Genomic DNA, 23,725 nt, shown 5'->3' with positions numbered 1-23,725 from the left:
GATATTGGTCTCCAGTTTTGAATTAGCGTTGGGTTCCCATCTTTGGGTAGAAGGGAAATGAGGGCCGTTTTTTGTGACCAAGATAGCTCATTACTTAAGTTGATCATATTTTTGTTAAAAAGTTCAGTCAGCTCCTCACCGTATATGTCCCAGTATTCTTGGTAATATTTAATTGGAATGCCGTCAATGCCTGGAGTTTTTCCTTTCCCTAAGGATTTTGCGGCATTGAGGAGTTCTTCGCTGCTAAATGGAATGTTTAAAAACGCGTTTTGGTCATCATTTAGAGTGTTTTCAATTCTATCAATAAATTGTTTTTGTTTTATTTCGTTTAAAATTTGTTTTTTGTATAAATGTTTATAAAATTTTCTTACTGTTTTTAAAATGTTTTTTGTGTCTTTATGTAGACAGTCCCCATCTTGAATACTTTAAATAGTTTTTTCTTTTGATTGTCTCTTTCCATTTGAAAAAGAGATTTTGTTGGCTTTTCGCCTTCTTCGCATATAATTTGTTTAGTTCTCACAAATATTCCTTTGTCGATGCAGAGGTCTTTTTTCTCCTTTTGGAGTTGATTAATTTTTTCATAATCTATGTTAGTTTTATTTCTTTCAAATTCTATTTGTTTTTCTAACAACGCCTCTTGTTGTTTTCTTTGCGTTTTTTTAGTTTTTGCTGTTTCTATGGCGACATCTCTAATGCGGGTTTTTATTATGTCCCACCATTGATTATTACTTTTGTATTTAAGTTTTTTGTTTTTTTGTTTTTCAAAATCTTTTAATAATCTATCTTTAAAGCTTGCATCACTTAATAAGTTTGTGTTGAGGTGCCAGTAACCTGGTCCTCGTTCGTTAAATTTATCGTATTTGATGTCGCATAGAACTGCGTTATGGTCGCTTAAGTCGTTTTTTAAAATGGAACATTTGCAATGTTTTATTAGCTCGTTTGAGGCGTATAAACGGTCTATTCTACTTTTAAAGGATTTGTCCTCTTTTTTATAAGAGAAGACTCGTTCTTGCGTGAAGAGAGTTCTAAAAACGTCGTTCACTTTATGTTGTATTTTAAAAAGGTTAAGGTTTTTTAAACCTATTTGGTGGTTAGGGTTGTATAAATCTCCACCTTTTCTATCTAAATTTGGATTTTCAACCATGTTGAAGTCGCCTAACAATAAAAGAAAGTCATAAAGTCGCGCGTGTTTGTTTAATTTCTCAAAAAAATGTTCCTTATATTGATGTATATTTTGTGCATAAATGTTTATTATCCTTATTTTTATATTTTTAAAAATTACGGTGGCAGCAAGAATTCTACCTTTTTTATCCTGTGTAATGTGTTCAATTTTTGTTTCTCTTTTAAATAGAATAGCAACGCCGCATTCGCGGCTTGTTCCACTATTCCATATAGAAGTGCTATTTGTTTTACTTTTCCACTCAATGGCCCACTCATTTGCAGTTTCATCAGTGCTATGAGTTTCTTGTAGGCAGAAAATGTCGTAATTTAATTTATGAAAAAAATTCATCACGCTTTTTATTTTTGCCTTATTGTTAAGGCCGTTAATATTGTTCGGAAGAATTTTTACTGCCATTGTTAAAAGATCGTAAAAGCAAAACGTGGTTTCAAACGCCTAATTAAAAAAGAACAATAGTGATCGAAAATTTAATTGAATTCAATTCAATTTTTGGCGCACTTATCTGTTTTGAAAAACGCGTTATTATAGTAGTTTTATAAGAAAATAAAGTGTAGTAGTAAAATTGGAAAAAAATTAAAAGTAGAAAAAAACAAATTAATAATTGAATTCTTTCGTCACCTTCCCAACTTCGCTTTCAATGTCGTCCGACTCGACCATCTCCTCGTACCAGTTTTTATTCGTTATTGCATCCTCTACGTTTGCCTTTTCGTTTTCACTCTTTCGTTTGCTGTCTCCGCTTTCTTCGATCCTTGATTTGATTTCTTCTCTTCTCTTCGTGCCTTTCTTTCGTTATTTAGCCCGTTGCTTTTCTTCGTCATCAGATATGGTAGTTTGGTCCACAATTGGTTGTTTAGTCTGGTCATTTTCTTCTTTCCTCGTAGCAATTTCTTTCTCCGCTGCAGTTTGCGTCTTGTTTTCGATATTTTCAACCGATTTCGTAGTTGTACAAGATTGAGGTAGTGTGTTAATGTTATTTCTTTGAATTTTACTATCATTATCATTGATCAAATTTTCGTTATCCTTTATAACGTCATTATAGCGTCGTTCTTGACGTGGGGCTTGATTAGTTGTATACCTTCTAGTTGATTAGCAAGGTTAGCATTTTCAATTTCAGTTATAACATCAACTATGGTAGCTTTAGTTTGCAATTTTGACAGAAGGGTTCGGTTAAATGGTATTTTATTGGATCTTTTGTAAAGGTTGGTATTTATTGCCGATGCATACCTTTTCGTTACTTGTTGAGGTTTGATTTCTTCATTTTCGACGTCAGACATTTCATCGTCGCTGTAATTAATTTCGAAGTCATTTAATGCAGCTCCACTCGCCACTGCATGCATTTTCTCCAAGAGGATTTCGAATTCCGTTAACAATATCGCTGCGACGTTTCTAAAATCAGAGACTTGTCTTGTAGGTTCAAAAAAACTTTTTTGTCACTCAGCACACCAGCCTCCATCTAAATAATTCGTATTCTAAAAACGGAAAGAAAAGCCACAAGGAAGACTATAAAGTTTCAGTATGTGTCCTCGTTCTTAAAAAGAAGGGGTTGTTCAACTGCCCATTTTCGTAATTGTTACTCTAAAATTTAAAACGCAACTTATCTAGCACGAAATCGCTTTACGTTTTTTATTACAGATGCCACAAAACGAATCGAAACTCTTTGATCAAGTTGATAGGTCTCTCCTACATTATTAGTGACTTAGTGACTTGGTAAACGCTGGTAAGGAGCTCATTTGAGTGTTTATAAGCGTTGCAAACGCTAGAGCTTTCGCCTACGACCATACCACGGTGAACACACCCGTTCTCGTCCGATCTCGGAAGTTTAGCACCGTCGGGCCAGGGTAGTACTTGGATGGGGTACCGCCTTAGAACTCCTAACACCGTAGGCTTTTTCTTACTTTTCTTACTTTTAATACCTAAATACATCTTTGCTCCTTGTCGATTAGACAGCTCTAAACATTGTCTCGGCCTAAAAGACGTCAAAATTAAAGTATTTTCATTTATTGCTTAAAGCTTCAATATTTTTCATTGTGCAAATATTCAGCTCTATATATTTCATATATCGGCAGTCAAGTGAACCTCATCCACGTTATTCCACAAAATCTCTAAAGTACAAAACAGTTCTACTCGAAAATTCAATAACTACACAAATCTCACCTTCGAAGAAGTGCTTGCAAATCGACCAATATTCGATAACATAACTCACTTATACGCTACAAACGTAAAACCTTCGAGCCAACTTCTGAACGCTTTCTAAACATTCAAGTTTAGATAGTCTTTAAAGTCTTGAATATGTTTAAAAACTCCATCACCATTGTTAACATATGTGAAAAAACGCTGAAATATTCTTTTATGCCAAGTAGATTGTCATTCAAGTATACAATAGGTTCTATAAGTAAGAACTGTATCTGTAACAGGTTCTTGTTGACTTGGAAAAAGAAAAACTTTCTTATTTTAGTGTTGTGATTATGCGAGAAAATGACAAGTTCTCATTGCTTCGTTTGTACCAGCAGCAGCAGCAGCAGCAGCAGTGAAGCCTCGTTTAAAAAGAAATCAACAACAAGCAAGTAAATGTATTTTTATTAGATAAAGCCTTTATTTACACTGCTTGTCAAATATCAAATATACAGGTACCATTTGCATACAAATTATAACATTAAAAAAACGTGTACATTTAAAAATTTAATCCGTAAAAGTAATCTTTAAAACTCTGTTTAAAAACTCAAAAATCGTTCTATGAAAACATGAATCTGCAAAAGAATAGTCGTTTGCACTGGCACGTCAATAAGACGTGCAAGTACAGTGGAAAGTTGCTTTTGTTTGTTTTAGTTTACCCACTCCCGAAACCCCGAAAAATCGAATTTTTGCCTCAAAAGTTTTTGATGCCTACCTTTTTTTTTTTTTTCTGACAACATATTTATATATATTTCATGAAAATCATTTACAATTAGGGCAGTTTTACAACAATTGTCGTTCCGTAATATATATACAGTATATATAGTTATACAATTATATAAAAGACGATTTTAAAGTTTAAGTATTTTAAAAATCACTTTCAAGAGTCTTACTAAGTTAAAACCTTTGTATGTTTTTTTAAAAAAAAGGATAAAATTATCAGAAAGGAGGGGATTAAAAAAAAAACAGCTATTACTTGATGAAGGGACGATTTAAAATTTAACGGTGTTAAAAACTGATACTTGCACCATTTAGTATACTCAGTATAGAAATTATTGCAAAGTTGAAAACCTACTTGTGGGTATATAAAAAAAATTATTAGTTATTAGTTTCCGAGCTTAAAATAAATTTATCATGGCGATTAACCCATGACCTTATAAAAAAAAAACACAACCTTCGCTACCATTGGGCAGCTAGGGTCATGCAATCGTTAAATTTAAGGAATAAGAAATATCCGTGTTTAAAATAAATACATCGCGGCGATTAACCCGCGACCTTATAAAAAAAACACACAACCTTCGCCGTCACCGGACAACTAGGGTCATGCAATTTTAATAACAAAACTTCGTGCTTAAAATAAATACGTCGTGGCGAATAACCCACGACCTTATAAAAAAACAGACAACCTTCGCCGTCACCGGACGACTAGGGTCATGCAATCGTAAAATTAAAGTAAAATGGTTGAAAACCCCCTTTTTTTTTTTTTATTCTTAACTGTTAATCCAGACCTACAGTTCTCCGTCGTCTAAACGGTAAACGTTAGGTCTAGAATATCACTACTACATATTGCGTTGTTAACCGAAAATATTTTGTGAAATTTTTCAACATTGTTTTCTCGTGAATATTTGTTATATTTAATTTTCCATATATATATTTAATTTGTCTTAATACGTTTTCTACTATTCTCGTAGAGTTTATGTTTTGGTTTTTTGTGAGTTTCAAATTTCTACTTTTCCATAGTTCTGAAGTAATTTTATTGGTTAAAGTAGTAATAATTTTGGCTTTATCGTCTTTTTTCGGGAGTTCTTCAATGTTTATTAAATATAGAGCATGCACAGAGTTGAAAGGTTTCAAAGGAAGTAACCTTTCATAAACAAATTTTAATTTTTTCCATACTGCCCGGGCTTTAGTACAAAAGAGAAAGGGATGTAAAGTGTCTTCATTACGATCGCACGTTTTACATTTTGAGTTGCCGTGGTACTGTCCACGTTTCGTGCGCCATATGTTTAATTTTTCTAAGGTTGGCAGCGAATCCATTAATATTCGCCATAGTGTATTTTTACTTGGACCCAGTGCATGCGAGTTAAAGTTTCTCTCCCAAATTTTTTTTCACGGAAGCTCTTTTTAAAATTTAGCATTCCACGAAGGTTCAGTCAATTTTAATGCTCTATTTTGTGTTTGATTAAAAATATGAACATAGATGTTTTTATTAGTTTTAGTAGCTATTTGAAAAATTGTGTTATCGATTTTAATTATATTAACTGCATCTTTATAATAAAAGGGAAGGTTGTTTATAGATTTGGGGCTGCTGTTTTCTGTCATATACAGCAATTGAGAGTATTTTGTTTTAGCGAGGTGAGAAAGGGAAAAAGACAAATAGTAATTTTGCAAATAATAACTCTCGTGGGGATTGTCTAATTTTTTCATCTTCAAAATATGTTTTAGTCTTAATGCAAGGCATTGCTTTTGAACATCTAAAATGCCCAGCCCTCCCTTGTCAACGGGTAGTTTGAGAATTTCTCTCTTTAGAGGTTCCGCATTCAAACTTTGCCAAAGGTAAATCGAAATTTCTTTGTTAATTTTTTTTTCATCTAATTTTTTTATGGGAAAAACGTTGGCTACAAACCATACCTTTGACAATGCAAGAGTATTTACAAAAATTCCCTTGCATTTTAAAGACACGTTTCTGTATTTGAGATTTTTCAATTTTTTCTTAAAGTTTTTAATCGCTTTGTTCCAGTTTAATCTTGCCGCATACGCAAGGTCAGAATGGAAAGTTATTCCTAATATTTTAATGCCTGTTGCATTGGACCAAATAATATTCTGTTTGTTTTTGCCAAGTGTGTTCTCATAGGCAATATAATTAAAACCTCCCAGGGCCAAAGCTTTAGTTTTGTTTTCGTTAATGTTGGAGCCCGAAGCTTCTTCAAATTTATCTAGTATTTTAAAAATGTTTCTATTGATGACTGACTCCTCACACACAATAAGGTGTCGTCAGCATATTGCAATACTTTTAAGTTGGATTTTGTCCCTGGCAGTGAAATACCGTCCACGAATCGGTTGTTTTTAAATTCGAGGGCCAGAACTTCCACCGCCAGGCAATACAACATGAGTGAGATGGGATTGCCCTGACGAACCCCTCTCCTAACTTTTAGCGGTTTACTCATGTAATCGTTGTTAATTATAATGGATTGACTTTCTTTCATTGTTTGTTTTATTGCATTAATAAAATTTTCACCTAAATTATACTTTTCTAGTATTTTGAATAGAAAATCTCGATCAATTTTATCGAAAGCCTTTTCCTGATCAATTGTTAGCAAAACGCTTTTAATGTTTTTTTCGTTAGTATCATGAATGACGTCCCTTACAAGAAACGAGTTCGAAAAGATGTTTTTCTCCGGGACAGAACACGTTTGAGATGATCCTAGTAAGAAGTTGAGAACTTTCGAAAGCCTTAGCGCGAGTGCTTTTGTAATAATTTTGTAGTCTGCGCACAATAGAGATATCGGTCGCCAATTTTGAATAAGTGTTATATCACCTTCCTTGGGCAGAAGACTAATTAGCGCTGTCCTCTGCGTCCAAGAGAGTTCATTGTTTGTATTAAAGATATTTTCGTTAAATATGTTAGTGAGTTTTTCACCATAAATATCCCAATATTCGGTGTAAAACTCTACAGGAATCCTGTCTATTCCCGGAGTTTTTCCTTTATTGAGCGACTTTGCAGCATTATAAAGTTCTTTGCTGCTAAATTTTATATCTATAAAAGCGTTTTGTTCACTTGTTAAAACATTTTGAACGTTTTTTAAAAAATCATTTTGTTTATCAAGATTTAAATTTTGTTTTTTATAAAGAGATTTGTAGAACATCCTAACGTTTTCCATTATGTTTTTTGTGTCGCTAAAGGTCTTGTCGCCAATTTTAATTTTATTAATAGTTTTTTTAAATTGGTTGCTTTTTTCTATTTGTAATAAAGCTTTCGAAGGTTTTTCTCCTTCTTCAATAATAATTTGCTTGGATCTAACAAAAATTCCGCTGTCGTTAAAATGCGCTTTTTGATTCTTTTGCAATTGTTTTATTTTTTTGTTATCTCTAATTGGTTTGTTTTTTTCTAATTCTATTACCTTTTCTAACAAAAATTCCTGTTTTTTCCTCTCTTTTTTATTAAATTTCAAAGTATCGATGGCAATATCTTTAATTCTTGTTTTCATCACATCCCACCATTGGTTGTTATTTGCGTATTTATATTTTTTGTTTTTATTTTTATCAAAATCTTTATGAAGTTTATATTTAAAAGATTCATCTCCTAGCAAAGTGGTGTTAAAATGCCAGTAACCAGGCCCTCGCTCATTCTTTTTTTCAAATTTAAATTCGCAAAAAACGCCAAGATGATCGCTAAAAATACTTTTTATAAATTTGCAATCGCAGTTATTTAATTTTGTTTCTGACGCATAAATCCTATCAATTCTTTTTTTAAAACTTTTATCTTCTTTTTCATAGGTAAATAAAAGTTTTTGCGGAAAACGTGTTTTGAATACGTCATTCACTTTATATAATTCTTTAAAAACCCTTAAATTCTTAAGACCGACATGGTGGTTTTTATTAAATAAATCTCCACCTTGTCGATCAAGGCTTGGGTTTTCAACCATATCAAAGTCACCCATTAATATTAAAATATCATTATTTCACACATGTTTATTTAACTTTGTAAAAAAATGTTCTTTTTCACTCTGAGTGTTTGGAGCATAACTGTTAATTATTCTAATTTTTGATTTTTTGATGGTTACAGTTACTGCAAGAGTTCTTCCGCTTTTGTCTTGAGTAGTTTCCTCAAGTTTTGTATTTTTTGAAAAAAGATTGGCAACGCCACATTCTGGGCTTGAACCGCTGTTCCAAATGGAACAACCGTTACTTTTGTTTTGCCATTCTTTGGCCCATTCAACAGCCTTTTCATCAGTGCTATGAGTCTCTTAAATGCAATAAATTTTTCAATTTAAATTTTTAAAAAAATTTAAAATATTGTTTCTTTTGGCCACATTTTTAAGGCCATTTAGATTATTTGAAATAATTTTCACTGCCATTTCTAATTAAAGTTAATTACTTTGAAAAAGAGGAAACAAATTAAAAATTTCACAGACAAATTGTGAAGACATTAAACTTTTAAAACAATTATACTTACATCATATTCTTTTAAAATACCTAATTACGGATGTTTTAGTTTATGCTCAAAACACTTGTGAAAAAAAAAGTTTTTTTTTTTTCAAAAAAATTTTTTTTTTTTTTTTTTTTAAAAATAAATAACTAAAATATTAAATAAAAAGGAAGACAAAATTAAGAAAAAAAATTTTCCTTACGTCACTACTCCACCATCACCTACAATATCCCCCGATTCGACCATATCCTTATACCAATTTGATATACCAATCTTTTCGCTCACAACGTCATTTCGCCTCTTACTTTCTCCGATATCGCCCTTCGTTGATTTTATTTCTCCACCTCGCTTCTTTCTTCTCTTTCTCGTTTTGCCCACTTCTTTAAAATCCTCCTCCGATAACACAACTTGATCCATAGAATTATTTACATTTTCGTCTCTTGTATCTGCAATTGGGGAAGCCACTCCTTCTGCTTCATTTTGTAACGATATTTCGTTGACTTCGTTTGATTTTTCGACCACAATCGCCATTTCTACAACATCACTCACGTTATTGATAATTTAAGTTTTAACGTCCTTCATTGGATTAACTTTTTCTTAAGTAACGTTGACGTTTCTCACATGGGATAATACTTGTCCATTATGTTTCGTTTTTACCCTGTATCCCAACAAATAAATATAGACTGGAATCGGCGTTACAAAGTCCACCATAACGGCAACCAGTATGCCGCTGTAATATTCCATACCTTCATAAGGCGTTTTTCTCATAACGGGTTTGGTTAGGACATGCCTTCCGTATCCTAATTGTTCAAAATTTTTACCAATTTGAGTATTTTTGGCCTCTAGGGGCAAACCAAAATCAGAGACATGTGTACGCCTACTCGGTTGTCGATTTGCATTTGCTTTTTTAAAGATATGATGAAATCCATTTATATTTAGTCCTTTTTCCAAAAGAAAATTTTTCGCCCCTTCCGACTTCACCACAATTTCGATAACAGAATTTCTATTTATCAACTGGACTCCTTCCAGTTGGCTTGCTAAGTTTAAATTTTCAATTTCCACGATTACATCCATTACCGTAACTCTTGTTTGAACTCTGGAAACCAGAGTCCTTGTTAATGGTCTTCGATCGACAATTTTTAACGAGTTTAATGCTGAAGCGTAACTTTTTGGTTTTGGAATACCATGATATTGATCCTCGTCACTGGTAAGCTCATCGTCGCTATAATCAATTGGTACAACTTCAATAATTTCGCCAGCAGCGACAGAATTCATTTTGTTTAACAGTGTATCAGCATCATTAACACTGATAACTACATCATTATTTTCAGCTGAAATTTTACACGACGATCCCAACAAAACAACGCCACCAACCGGCTCACCAGCCGCCATCTTGAAAAATCGTAACAAAAAAAACACCTTCGCACTTGACTAAAAAGTTTCAGTATGTGTTTTTTACCATGGTGTCCTCGTTTTTAAAATGAAGGGGTTGTTCAACTGCCCATTTTTGTAATTGTGGCTGTAAAATTTGAAACGCAACTTATCTAGCGCGAAATCCTTTACGTTTTTCATTACAGATGCCACAAAACGAATCGAAACTCTTTGATCAAGTTGATAGGTCTCTCCTACATTATTAGTGACTTAGTGACTTGGTGAACGCAGCTGAAGAGCTCATTTGAGTGTTTATAAGTGTTGCAAACGCTAGAGCTTTCGCCTACGACCATACCTTGGTGAACACACCCGTTCTCGTCCGATCACGGAAATTAGGCACCGTCGGGCCAGGGTAGTACTTATATGGGGACCGCCTGGGAACTCCTGGTGCCGTAGGCTTTTTCTTACTTTTCTCACTTTCAATACCTAAATACATCTTTGCTCCTTGTCGATTAGACAGCTCTAAACATTGTCTCGGCATAAAAGACGTCAACATTGAAGTATTTTCATTTATTGCTTGAAGCTTCAATATTTTTCATTGTGCAAATATTCTGCTCTATATATTTCATATATCGGCAGTCAAGTGAACCTCATCCACGTTATTCCACAAAATCTCTAAAGTACAAAACAGTGCTACTCGAAAAATCAATAACTACACAAATCTCACCTTCGAAGAAGTGCTTGCAAATCGACCAATATTCGATAACATAACTCACTTATACGCTACAAACGTGAAACCTTCGAGCCAACTTCTGAACGCTTTTTAAACATTCAAGTTTAGATAGTCTTTAAAGTCTTGAATATGTTTAAAAACTCCATCATCATTGTTAACATATGTGAAAAAACGCTGAAATATTCTTTTATGCCAAGTAGACTGTCATTCAAGTGTACAATATGTTCTATAAGTAAGAACTGTATCGGTAACAGGTTCTTGATGACTTGAAAAAAGAAAAACTTTCTTATTTTAGTGTTGTGTTTATGCGAGAAATTGACAACTTCTCATTGCTTCGTTTGTACCAGCAGCAGCAATAGTAAAACTTCGTTTTAAAAGAAATCAACAACAAGCAATTAAATGTATTTTTATTAGATAAAGCCTTTATTTACACTGTTTGTTAAATATCAAATATACAGGTATCATTTGCATACAAATTGCAACATTAAAAAAACATGTACATTTGAAAAATTAATCCGTAAAAATAATCTTTAAAACTCAGTTAAAAAACTCAAAAATCGTTCTATGAAAACATGAATCTGCAAAAGAAGAGCCGTTTGCACTAGCACGTCAATAAGACGTGCAAGTACAGTGGAAAGTTGCTTTTGTTTGTTTTAGTTTACCGATTCCCGAAACCCCGAAAAATCGAAATTTTGCGTCAAAATTTTTTGATGCCTACCTTTTTTTTTTTTTTTTTTTTTTTTAACAACATATTTACATATATTTCATGAAAATAATTTACAACTTGGGTATTTTACAATTTTAGGCGGAAATTTCTCCAAACATATATAATAAAAAAGTATAACATAAATAAGAAAAAATAGGACGATTTTACGATAAAAGTGTGGTTTACAGAAAGCTTTTTTGTTTTTAAAATTTTTCTTGCTTTAAATAAATACGTCGTGGCGATTAACGCACGACCTTATAATATAAAAACACAACCTTCGTCATCACCGGACGACTTGGGTCATGCAATCCCTCGTTATTAAGCAAACAAATATCCGTGCTTATAATAAAAACATCGTGGCGAATAACCCACGACCTTATAATATAAAAACACAACCTTCGTTATCACCGGACGACTAGGGTCAAGCAAAAACTAAAAAAAAAACGTGCTTATAATAAAAACGTCGTGGCGAATAACCCACGACTTTATAAACTAAAAACACAACCTTCGTCATCACCGGACGACAAGGGTCATGCAATCGTAAAATTCAAGTAAAATGGTTGAATACCCTTTTTTATTCCTTATTGTTAATCCAGACCTACAGTTCTCCGTCGTCTAAGTTGTGAATGTTAGGTCTAGATTATCACTACTACATATTGCGTTGTTAACCGAAAATATTTTGTGAAATTTTTCAACATTGTTTTCTCTTAAATATTTGTTATATTTAATTTTCCATATATATTTAATTTGTCTTAATACGTTTTCTACTATTCTCGTAGAGTTTATGTTTTGGTTTTCTTTGAGTTTCGAATTTCTACTTTTCCATAGTTCTGAAGTAATTTTATTGGTTAAAGTAGTAATAATTTTGGCTTTATCGTCTTTTTTCGGGAGTTCTTCAATGTTTATTAAAAATAGAGCATGCGCAGAGTTGAAAGGTTTCAAAGGAAGTAACCTTTCATAAACAAATTTAAATTTTTTCCATACAGCCCGGGCCTTAGTACAAAAGAGAAAAGGGTGTAAAGTGTCTTCGTTACGGTCGCACGTTTTACATTTTGAGTTGCCGTGGTATTGTCCACGTTTCGTGCGCCATCTGTTTAATTTTTCTAAGGTTGGCAGCGAATCCGTTAATATTCGCCAAAGTGTATTTTTACTTGGACCCAGTGCATGCGAGTTGAAATTTCTCTCCCAAATTTTGTTCCACGGAAGCTCTTTTTGAAACTTAGCATTGCAGGAAAGTTCAGTCAGTTTTAATGCTCTATTTTGTGTTTGATTACAAATATGAACATAAATGTTTTTATTAGTTTTAGTAGCTATTTGAAAAATGTTCATATCTTTTTTAATTATATCTACACATCTTTATAATAAAATGGAAGATTGTTTATAGATTTGGGGCTGTTATTTCCTGTCATATACATCCATTGAACGTATTTTGTTTTAGCGAGGTGAGAAAGGGGATAAGAAAAATAGTATTTTTGCAAATAATAACTCTACTTTGGATTGTCTAATTTTTACATTTGCAAAATATGTTTTAGTCTTAATGCAAGGAATTGCTTTCGAACATCTAAAATGCCCAACCCTTCCTTGTCAATGGGTAGTTTGAGAATTTCTCTTTTCAGTGGTTCCGCATTTAAACTTTGCCAAAGGTAAATCGAAATTTCTTTGTTAATTTTTTTTTCATCTAGTTTTGTTATTGGAAAAACGCTGCCTACAAACCACACCTTTGACATTGTATGAGTATTTACGAAAATTCCCTTGCATTTCAAAGACACGTTTCTGTATTTGAGATTTTTTAATTTTTTCTTAAAATTTTCAATGGCTTTGGTCCAGTTTAATTACGCCGCATACGCAAGGTCAGAATGGAAAGTTATTCCTAATATTTTAATACCTGTTGCGATGGACCAAATAAAATTTTGTTTGTTTTTGCCAAGTGTGTTTTCATAGGCGATGTAATTAAAACCACCCAGGGCCAAAGCTTTAGTTTCGTTTTTGTTAATGTTAGAGCCTAAAGCTTCTTCAAATTTATCAAGAATTTTAAAAATTTCTTTTATTGAGGACTGACTCCTCACACACAGTGAGGTGTCATCGGCATACTGCAATTCTTTTAAGTTGGATTTTGTCCCTGGCAAAGGAATACCGTCCATGAATCGGTTGTTTTTAAATTCGAGGGCCAGTACTTCCACCGCCAGGCAGTACAACTTGAGTGAGATGGGATCGCCTTGACGAAACCCTCTCCTAACTTTAAGCGGTTTACTCATGTAACCGTTGTTAATTATAATGGATTGGTTTTCTTTCATTGTTTGTGTTATCGCATTAATAAAATTTTCACCTAAATTATACTTTTCTAATATTTTGAATAAAAAATTTGGATCAATTTTGTCGAAAGCCTTTTCCTGATCTATTGTCAGCAAAACGATTTCGATGTTTTTTTCGTTAGTATAATGAATGACGTCACTTACAAGAAACATGTTCGAAAAGATGTTTCTTTCCGGGACAGAACACGTTTGAGAGGATCCTAGTACGTTGTTGAGAACTTTCGAAAGCTTTAACGCAAGTGCTTTTGTAATAATTTTGTAGTCTGCGCATAATAGAGATATTGGTCGCCAATTTTGAATAAGCGTTAAATCGCCTTCCTTGGGCAAAAGACTAATTAGCGTTGTCCTCTGCGTCCAAGAGAGTTCATTTTTTGGATGAAAAATATTTTCGCTAAAAATGTTAGTAATTTCTACACCATAAATCTCCCAATATTCGGTGTAAAACTCTACAGGAATCCCGTCTATTCCCGGAGTTTTTCCTTTATTGAGCGATTTGGCAGCATTATAAAGTTCTTCGCTGCTAAATTTTATTTTCAAAAAAGCGTTTTGGTCATTTATTAAAACATTATGAACGTTTTTCAAAAAATCATTCTGTTTATCAAGATTTAAATTTTGTTTTTTATAAAGAGATTTGTAGAACTTTCTAACGTTTTTCATTATGTTTTTTGTGTCAACAAACGTCTTGTCGCCAATTTTAATTTTTTTAATAGTTTTTTTAATTTGGTTGCTTTTTTCTATTTGGAATAAAGCTTTCGAAGGTTTCTCTCCTTCTTCAATAATAATTTGCTTGGTTCTAACAAAAATTCAGCTGTTGTTAAAAAGCGCTATTTGGTTTTTTTGCAATTGTTTTATTTTTTCATTATTTCTCACTGTTTCGTTTTTTTATAATTCTATGTCCTTTTCTAACAAAAATTCCTGTTTTTTACTCTCTTTTTTATTAATTTTTAAAGTGTTGATGGCAATATCTTTAATTCTCGTTTTCATCACATCCCACCAATGGTTGTTATTCGCGTATTTATATTTTTTGTTTTTATTTTTATCAAAATCTTTACAAAGTTTATTTTTAAAAGATTCATCTCCTAGCAAAGTGGTGTTAAAATGCCAGTAACCAGGTCCTCGCTCATTCTTTTTTTCAAGTTTTAATTCGCAAAAAACGCCAAGATGATCGCTAAAAATATTTTTTATAAATTTGCAATCGCAGTTATTTAATTTTGTTTCTGACGCATAAATCCTATCTATTCTGCTTTTAAAACTTTTATCTTCCTTTTCATAAGTAAATAAAGGTTTTTGCGGAAAACGTGTACTGAAAACGTCATTCACTTTGTATAATTCTTTAAAAGCCCTTAAATTCTTTAAGGGCTTTTAAAGAATTATACAAAGATTTAAGACCGACTTGGTGGTTTTTTTTAAATAAATTCCCATCTTGTCGGTCAAGGCTTGAGTTTTCAACCATATTAAAATCCCCCATTAATAATAAAAAATCATTATCTCTCACATGCTTATTTAACTTTTTAAAAAAGTGTTCTTTTTTACTGTGAGTGTTTGGAGCATAAACGTTAATTATTGTAATTTTTGTTTTTTTGATGGTTACAGTTACTGCAAGAATTCTTCCGCTTTTGTCTTGAGTAATTTCCTCAAGTTTTATATTTTTTGAAAAGAGAATGGCAACGCCACATTCTCGGCTTGAACCGCTGTTCCAAATGGAACAACCGTTACTTTTGTTTTGCCATTCTTTGGCCCATTCAACAGCCTTTTCATCAGTGCTATGAGTTTCTTGAATGCAATAAATATGGCAATTTAGTTTTAAAAAAAAATTAAAAATATTGTTTCTTCAGGCCTTATTAATAAGGCCATTGAAATTATTTGAAATAATTTTCACTTCCATTTGTAATTGAAATTAATACTTTAAAAAGAGAAAACAAATTAAAAATTTCACAGACAAATTGTGAAGACATTAAAGTAAAACTTTTATAATAATTATACTAAGATCATATCCTTTTAGAATACCAAATTACAAATGTTTTGGTTTATGCTCAAAACACTTGTGAAAAAAATAAAAAAAATTTTATTTTTATTATTATTTTTTTTTTTTTTATAATCATTTTTTTTCTTAAAAAAAACTAAAAAATTAAACAAAAAGTGAAGTACAAAATTAAGAAAAAATATTTTCCTTACGTTACTACTCCACTATCACCTACAATATCCCCCGATTTTACCATATCGTCGTACCAATTACGGGTTTTTTCCTTTGATCCAGTTTTTTCAGTTTCGATCCGCCGTTTACTTTCCAAAATGTCATTTCGTTTTAATTTTATATCGTCACGTCGCTTAGTTCTTTTTTTTCGTGGTCTTTTTGCTTCTTTAAAATCTTCTTTGCCTTCAGTAGACACAACAGATTGATTTAAAAGTGTCTGTACACTTTCGTTTTGATTTTCACCATCTTTTTCTGTTTTCTTTAATTCTTTATCAACAACTTCTACCGAGGTTTCGACAATTTTATCAGCTTTTTTAATTGCTAGAATAGGTGCTTTAATTTCACTTGTTTCTTGAGCGTCAGACAAAACGTTGTTTGGCATTTCATCGTTTTTTTTTTCGTTAATAATTTGCTTTTCATTTAGCGGTTGTTGATCGTTATGTTAGGTTCGCACTCTATAACCAAGTATTTCTGTAAATATTGGTATAGGGGCTACCAAGTCTTCCATTATAGCCACAAGTATACCACTATAGTACTTTTTTCCTTCGTTTGGTGTTTTCCTCATAATTGGTCTGGTTATGATATGTCTACCATAACCCATTTGCTCAAAGCACTTACCAATTTTGTGCTTTTTGCTTCCAGTGGTAGCACGAAGACAGACACATGAGTCCTCCGGCTGGGTTAACGATTCGGATTTGATTTTGTAAATATGTGGTGAAAACCATTAATATTCAGTCATTTTTTAAGTAAGTAGTTCTTGGCGTTATCCGATTTCATTACAATTTCTATCATCGTGTTTCGGTTTATTAGTTGCACGCCTTCAAGTTTGTCAGCCAAGTTGACATTTTCAATTTCGATTATTACATCAACAATTCGTAACTTTGTTACAACTTTAGAAAGTAATGTTCGATTAAGCGGTCTTTTTGAATAAGAAACAACAGTATTTTCTTCTTCCTCGCTACTCAAATTATTGCTCGAGTTGTCGCTATATTCCATTTCAACATCATCAATAAATTCGCCATTAGCAACATCTTTCATTTTTTTTAACAAAACATTAGCACATTGTTTTGGTTTGTCTTCATCATTTGTTAAAATTGTAGAAGATTGATTAGTTTTGAAAAAAACTGTTTCGCCAACTACCAGCTCACCAGCCGCCATCTTGAAAAAATTGCAATAATAAAAAAATTTTTTTTTTTTTTTTTTTTTATAAAATAATAAATATTTACAATTTTTTATAACATTATCTACGGTTTTATGTTTTTAAATGTATGGTTTTACAATTTTTTTAAATATATACATTTTCTGTTTTATAACTTTTATTACATAATTTTTTTTTTTTGTGTTTTTTTTTTGTGTTTTTTTTTTGATTTCATATTTTTTTTGTGTTCATTGGTTTTATATTTTTTTGTATATTTTTGTTTTAAATTTTTTTGCCGTTGTGCGGAAAGATATCAAGAGTTTAGATTAAGTTAAAAAAAGAAGAAATTTTAAAATAGGTTAAGGAAAGGTTCATAAGGTAAAAAGAGTGATTTATATGCAAAAAAATTAAAAAAGCAGTTACAGGACTTTTACATAAACATTACGTTACGAAAATTTTAGATAAAAAAAAAATTTTTTTGTGTTAAAATAATATTTCATATAATAAAGGCTGGCAGTGATTTGCTTGTTTTATATAATAATAAGTTTGTTGTATAACATAAAAAAAATTGCAAGAGGGAAGGAAATCTTTACTAAACATACAACGAGCCGTTGTTTTAATTCAGCTCATATGTTTAGTTTCAGACTTCCATTCTCTACTTGACAGAAAACATTTTTAATACAAAAATACTCACAGAAAATATCTGTAGTGTTTCTACGGACATGATAATTATATTTTAAGGTAATAATATTCCTGATGTTCCTGATTATTACCCTGATCACTGCCATTGGGTCAATTTTTTTGTTACTAAACATGTGGTGGCATCTACTGTTCCATATTGCACTCATTATGGTTTGAGTGAGTGTCAACAGCAGCTGCGAAGTGGGGTTTTTCTCCGATAAATTCGCTGTTTCAATTGAGAAGATCGAGTTTATCGGAGAAAAGTTGTTTCGGGATGTCAAGGAGTTATATACATGTTTAAAATACTCCCAAATTTCAACAGAAGGAGGACAGTAGGCAAAGATATGCATGTTGTCCTCGATTTTACCACAGGTTTTGCATTTGTTATTTTTGACAATCTGCTGCCTTGTGCTTTTGGCTAGCAAGGCCGCAGAAGGTAAACTGTTGTGTAAAACACGAAAGAGGATGTTTTGAGTTGGTCCGCATGCGTGGGAGGTGAAGTTTTTTTTTCAAATTTGGGTCCACGGCATTGTTGTTTTTGTTGAACCGTTCCAGAAAAGTTCTGCTGGCACAACTGTCTTTTTGTTTTTTGCCACTTCTAAGTAAAAATTTTTTGTTGTTTTTAGGGGGATGTTAAATAGGGACCCGTTTTTGCCTAATATTTCTATTGTTGTTTTGTATTACTGAGACGTTTTGTTGTCCCAGTGTTTTGGAAAATTGTTCTGCTTTAAAAAGTTCCAGCTTTGGTTTTGGTTTGCAAATTTTATAAGTGAACTCGCCAACCAATACTTTGAAAAGTAGTAATAATCGTGAGCTTTGTCCTCTTCGCATTCTTTCAGTTGAAAGAGTGTTTTGAGGCGAAGTGCAAGACTTTGCTCCTTCGGTGATAAAATTCCGAGACCCCCGCTTCTGACGGGTAAGAAAAGTGTCTCTCTCTTGACCGGATTGTAATTGGTCTTTTGCCACAGGTTTTCGAAAATGGCTCTGTGCAGACGTTCTATTACCCATTCGGGAACGGGCAGCACGTTTGCCAGAAACCATACTTTTGACATTGCTAACGTATTTGTCAACGTAGTCTTTCCCCTAAGTGACAAAGTACGTAGTCCCAGAAACTTGAGTTTTTTCTCTATTTTGTTTAGAGTTACTAACCAGTTGCAATTGGTAGTATCGCTCAGTCTGGTGTAAAAAGTAACACCTAATATTTTAAAACCGGTGTTGTTGTTCCACTCTATGTCGTCCAATTCTGGGTACATTTTAGGATCAAAACCCCCAAGGGCGAGACCCTTGGTTTTTGAGGCGTTGATCACTGAACCACTTGCTTTTTCAAACAGTTTTATTTTTTCGAAAAAAAAGGGGACTGATTTTACGTCCCTGGCAAAAAAGTTCGAATCATCTGCGTACTGCTGTATTTTGAGGGGTTTAGGTGTACCTGGTAACGGGAAACCCTCGATTCTGCTGTCCGCTCTGATCACCAAAGCGAGAACTTCGGCTACAAAAACATACAGCAAGAGAGAGAGGGGTCACCCTGTCTATCACCTCTTTTTGTAGGAAAGGAGGCTGACAGGAAACCGCAATTCAGAACAGATGCCGAAACTTCTGAATATAAGGTGTGAACAAAAGACACAAAATTTTCTCCGAGGTTGAATTTTTTGAGAATCTGAAGCAGAATAGCACGATTGACCTTATCAAACGCCTTTTCTTGATCTATTGACAAAATGAAACTAGGTAGATTTTTAAATTCCGCGTAATCTATGAGATCACGGACTAAATGTAAATTTGAGAATATTGTTCTACCTGGGATTCCGCAAGTTTGATTTGGTTCTATAATTTTCCCCATTACTTTTGCAAGTCTTAGAGCCAGCGCTTTAGTGATTATTTTGTAATCAGCGCCGATTAAGGATATGGGCCTCCAGTTTTTGCATTCGGTAAGATCTCCTTGTTTGGGGATCAGTGAAATAACAGATTTTTTCATAGAGTTGCTGGTATTTTTTTCTACGAAAAGTATTTCGTAGGAAAGTTCTTCAAAATCTTTTTCTAAAGTGTGCCAAAAAGTTTTATAAAATTCAGCTCTAAGTCCGCCATAGCCCGGAGATTTTCCGTTTTCAAATTTAAAAAGGGCTTCTTTCAGTTCCACGCCGGTTAGGCGGGTGTTTAAAAATTGATTTTCATCAAACGTTTAGTGATGTGTGACAAGACATATTTTTGGGTGTCTTTGCATACACTAGTTTTGGTGTAAATGTTTTTATAATATGAAACTAGGGAGTTTAGTATTTCACCAGGTTCACTCGTCAATGTGCCGTAATTCTTGCGAATTTTAGTAACTGACTTGTTTCGCTGTTAAACTTTTTCCAAATTATACAGAAACTATGAAGGTTTTTCTCCTTCTTCGATTAGTTTTTGTTTCGTGCGAATAAACGCTCCGGGAAACTGGAGCAAGAAAAGAGCATCGCGTTTTTCTTTGATGCTATCTAAATTCGGGTTAGCGTTTTGTCGCTCCCGTTGGATTTCATTTTCAATCCTTTTGATATTTTTTTTTGTTTTTCGCATTTTCCTGTATCGATATGTGTTGTAATTCAGCCCTAACAAAAAGTTTGCAGTCGTCCCACCATTTTAAAATTGACGTATAGGACCGTTTTTTAGTTTGCCAATCTTGAATTAAGAGCTCAATTTTTTGCCTATGCACCTCTATTTCCGAAAGGGAGCAGTTTAATTTCCAGTATCCTGGTCCTCTCCTGGTTTTACTAAAATTGACAGTTGTTGACACGAACTCGTGGTCGGAAAAAGGGTTGGTGAGAATTTTGTTGTATGTGGTTTTTTTGGCGACTTTTTTAGGGCAGTAGATTCTGTCGAGTCTACATTTGGCCGTCTGATTGCGCCATGTGAATTCTCTTTTGTTAGGAAATTTATAACGATAAACATCTACGAGGTTATACTTACCTTGGTGGACCCCGAGTTCATCAATGCCGTTGGTGTGATATTTAGCATTATTTGTGCCCTCTGTGTCAAGAGGCAGGCTTTCGACCATGTTGAAATCCCCGGCCATCAGGACGGGTAGTCCTGTGTCCTGCAAGAAATCTCCAAGGTCGCCAAAAAAGAGGCGCCTTTCTCTCGGCACATTAGGCGCGTAAATATTCAGCACCTGCATTTCGTGTTCATCAATTTTTATCATGACATTTAATATTCTTCCGTTGTTGTCCCTTTTTAGTTCGTGCAAAGAAACATTGGATTTAGAGAGTATCGCCACCCCACAACAGTTGTGACTCGGACCAGAGTCTCAAATAGACTCGCCAGTCCATTCGTCACTCCACTGTTTAACAGTGGACGGTCCGGATTTTGTTTCCTGAAGGAGGATGAGATCGAAGGTGGATTTTTTGAGAAAACCAAAAAAATTAGTGCGTTTATCTTGGTCGTTTAGACCATTTATGTTGCACGTTAAAATATTAATAGCCATGATGGAGAGAGTCAGGTTTCCTTATTTGAAAACTCGTGTATCTTAAACAAAAATATAATAATTTTACAACCTGACATAAAAAACACAAACATAAAAAGCTTAACCTTATAGCACGAGTTTTTGTTTGAACTGACGTAATACGAACTATAGGACGCACTGGACCATAACATTCCACAAAAAAGCGCGAACTACAACAATACGAATTACGACAGCTTAAGCGCTTATTTAAAAATAGAACATGCATTTCGTAATAGAACGTGAAAGAATCGAAAAAAAAAATTAATAGATTTGAGAATAGAGAGAAATTAATAGTTTAGAAAAAAATTAAAATAAACAAAAAACCTAGAAAAATTAAAATGAAAGAAAGATCTTACGACATCTTCTCCGCACAATTTATGGCATCGTATTTATCAAATTAAAAGTTAAATCTTGGTCGTCATCTGTAACGCCATCAGTGTCCATCTTTTCTTTTTCCAACAAATCTACGGTGTTTATTTCCTCTGAGTTTACTACACACAGCACTTCGTTGCTGCTTTTTTTAGAATGAAAAGGGTATTCTGCTTTATTTTTTGCCCTTTTCCTTCTCGATACCTTTGTTTCTTCGCTTGATTCTATTTGTTTAATTGCGGTTACATTTGTAATTTCCTTGACTACAACGTCAGTTTTCCACATTTTCAGCTGTTTCACTTGACAGCGTGTGCTCTTTGGGCTCGAGTATACTTTTTTCAGTAGAAGTTTTTTCCGGGACTTTTACGTTTGTCACTGCAGTTGGGTTTTCAACTTTTTTTAATGTTTGCGGTTGCCCGTTGTGTTTGTACCTCAACGTGTACCCGTCGACGTTTTGGTATCTTGGCAACGGGTTAAGGTTGGGGTTTTGCCAGTTCTTTATTACAATTATGACGTTTCCGGTAAATATATTTTCGCCAAAAACATTAACCTTTTGACAGCTAAACGAGTCGAAAACACCTCTTCCAGCGGCGAGGAATTTCCCCAAGGTATTTAAGGCATTGGTACCTCCATTAACTAGCATACCAATTGATATGTTTTAAACTAAAACTTGGACATTTCTGATATATTTCTGTGTTATTGACAAAGTTACGTTTTTAATAACTATTTCTGCAACAAGAAATTCACTCACTTTACTTGGGTTGCTCACTACAAACTCAAAGAATCGGTTGTTGTAGTGTCTGGTAACTCCCCAGACATAGCACAAAAGATTTTTCTTGGCGAGGACTTCTAGAAAATCTTCTACGCTACAGTTAAGATTGCCGTATCTACATAGAAGTACAGTGTATGCATCGTTAGAGAATGAAGGTTTAAAAATTCCAAGGTTGACTTTATCAGTTTCACCAGAGACTCCAGGTGCCACCACGCTGGCATAACTTTTAGCCATCTCAAAGCGATAAAAGGTAACTTAAAGAAAACCACAAGGCAAACAGGAACAAAAAAAAAAACTAATATAATTCAAAATAGCAATGACGACTTCTTATTAACCATAAACAACAAAAACAGATAAAAACCACAAGCGCGACTAAAAAGTTTCAGTATGTGTTTTTTTCCGTAGTGTCTTCGTTCTTAATATAAGAGGGTTGTTCAACTGCCCATTTTTGTAATTGTGGCTCTAAAATTTGAAACGCAACTTATCTAGCACGAAATCCTTTACGTTTTTCATTACAGATGCCACAAAATGAATCGAATTTCTTTGATCAAGTTGATAGGTCTCTCCTACATTATTGGTGACTTAGTGACTTGGTGAAAGCGGGTGAAGAGCTCATTTGACTGTTTATAAGCGTTGCAAACGCTAAAGCTTTCGCCTACGACCATACCACAGTGAACACACCCGTTCTCTTCCGATCACGGAAGTTAAGCACCGTCGGGCCAGGGTAGTACTTGGATGGGGTACCGCCTGGGAACTCCTGGGGCCGTAGGCTTTTTCTTACTTTTCTCACTTTCATTACCTAAATACATCTTTGCTCCTTGTCGATTAGACAGCTCTAAACATTGTCTCGGCCTAAAAGACGTCAAAATTGAAGTATTTTCATTTGTTGCTTAAAGCTTCAATATTTTTCATTGTGCAAATATTCAGCTCTATATCGGCAATCAAGTGAACCTCCACGTTATTCAACAAATTAGTATTCAACAAAAGAACAAAACAGAGCAAAAGATGCTACTTAAAAATATGTTTGAAAACTCCAACACCATTGTTAACATATGTGAAAAAACGCTGAAATGTTCTTTTATGTTAAGTAGATTGTCATTCAAGTGTACATTATATTTTATATGTAGGAACTGTAAACTGTAACTGTAACAGGTTCTTGTTGACTTGAAAAAAGAAAAACTTTCTTATTTAGTGTTGTGCTTATGCGAGAATATGACAAGTTCTCATTGCTTCGTTTGTACCAGCAGCAGCAGCAGCAGTTAAACTTCGTTTTAAAAGAAATCAACAACAAGCAAGTAAATGTATTTTTATTAGATAAAGCCTTTAATTACACTGTTTGTCAAATATCAAATATACAGGTATCATTTGCATACAAATTGCAACATTAAAAAAAAGTGTACATTTGAAAAATTAATCCGTAAAAATTATCTTTAAAACTCAGTTAAAAACTCAAAAATCGTTCTATGAAAACATGAATCT

At 33.4% G+C, this 23,725-nt stretch overlaps 1 non-coding gene and 2 pseudogenes across 1 annotated transcript; all 3 read left to right on the top strand.

Annotated features, from left to right (window-relative positions):
- Nucleotides 1-2,947: 2,947 nt before the first annotated feature.
- Nucleotides 2,948-3,066, top strand: LOC124810649 (5S ribosomal RNA; annotated as a pseudogene).
- A 7,147-nt stretch (nt 3,067-10,213) lies between these two features.
- LOC124810642 (5S ribosomal RNA) lies at nt 10,214-10,331 on the top strand (annotated as a pseudogene).
- A 12,568-nt stretch (nt 10,332-22,899) lies between these two features.
- Nucleotides 22,900-23,018, top strand: LOC124810678 (5S ribosomal RNA). Its single transcript, XR_010636065.1, has one exon. It is a non-coding gene; the product is annotated as a 5S ribosomal RNA (ribosomal RNA).
- The last annotated feature ends 707 nt before the right edge of the window (nt 23,019-23,725 follow it).

The sequence above is a fragment of the Hydra vulgaris genome, chromosome 01, assembly GCF_038396675.1.
Source record: "Hydra vulgaris chromosome 01, alternate assembly HydraT2T_AEP".
Classification (NCBI taxonomy): domain Eukaryota; kingdom Metazoa; phylum Cnidaria; class Hydrozoa; order Anthoathecata; family Hydridae; genus Hydra; species Hydra vulgaris.
Note: the sequence above shows the minus strand (reverse complement) of the source record. Positions and strands in the feature narration are given on the sequence as shown.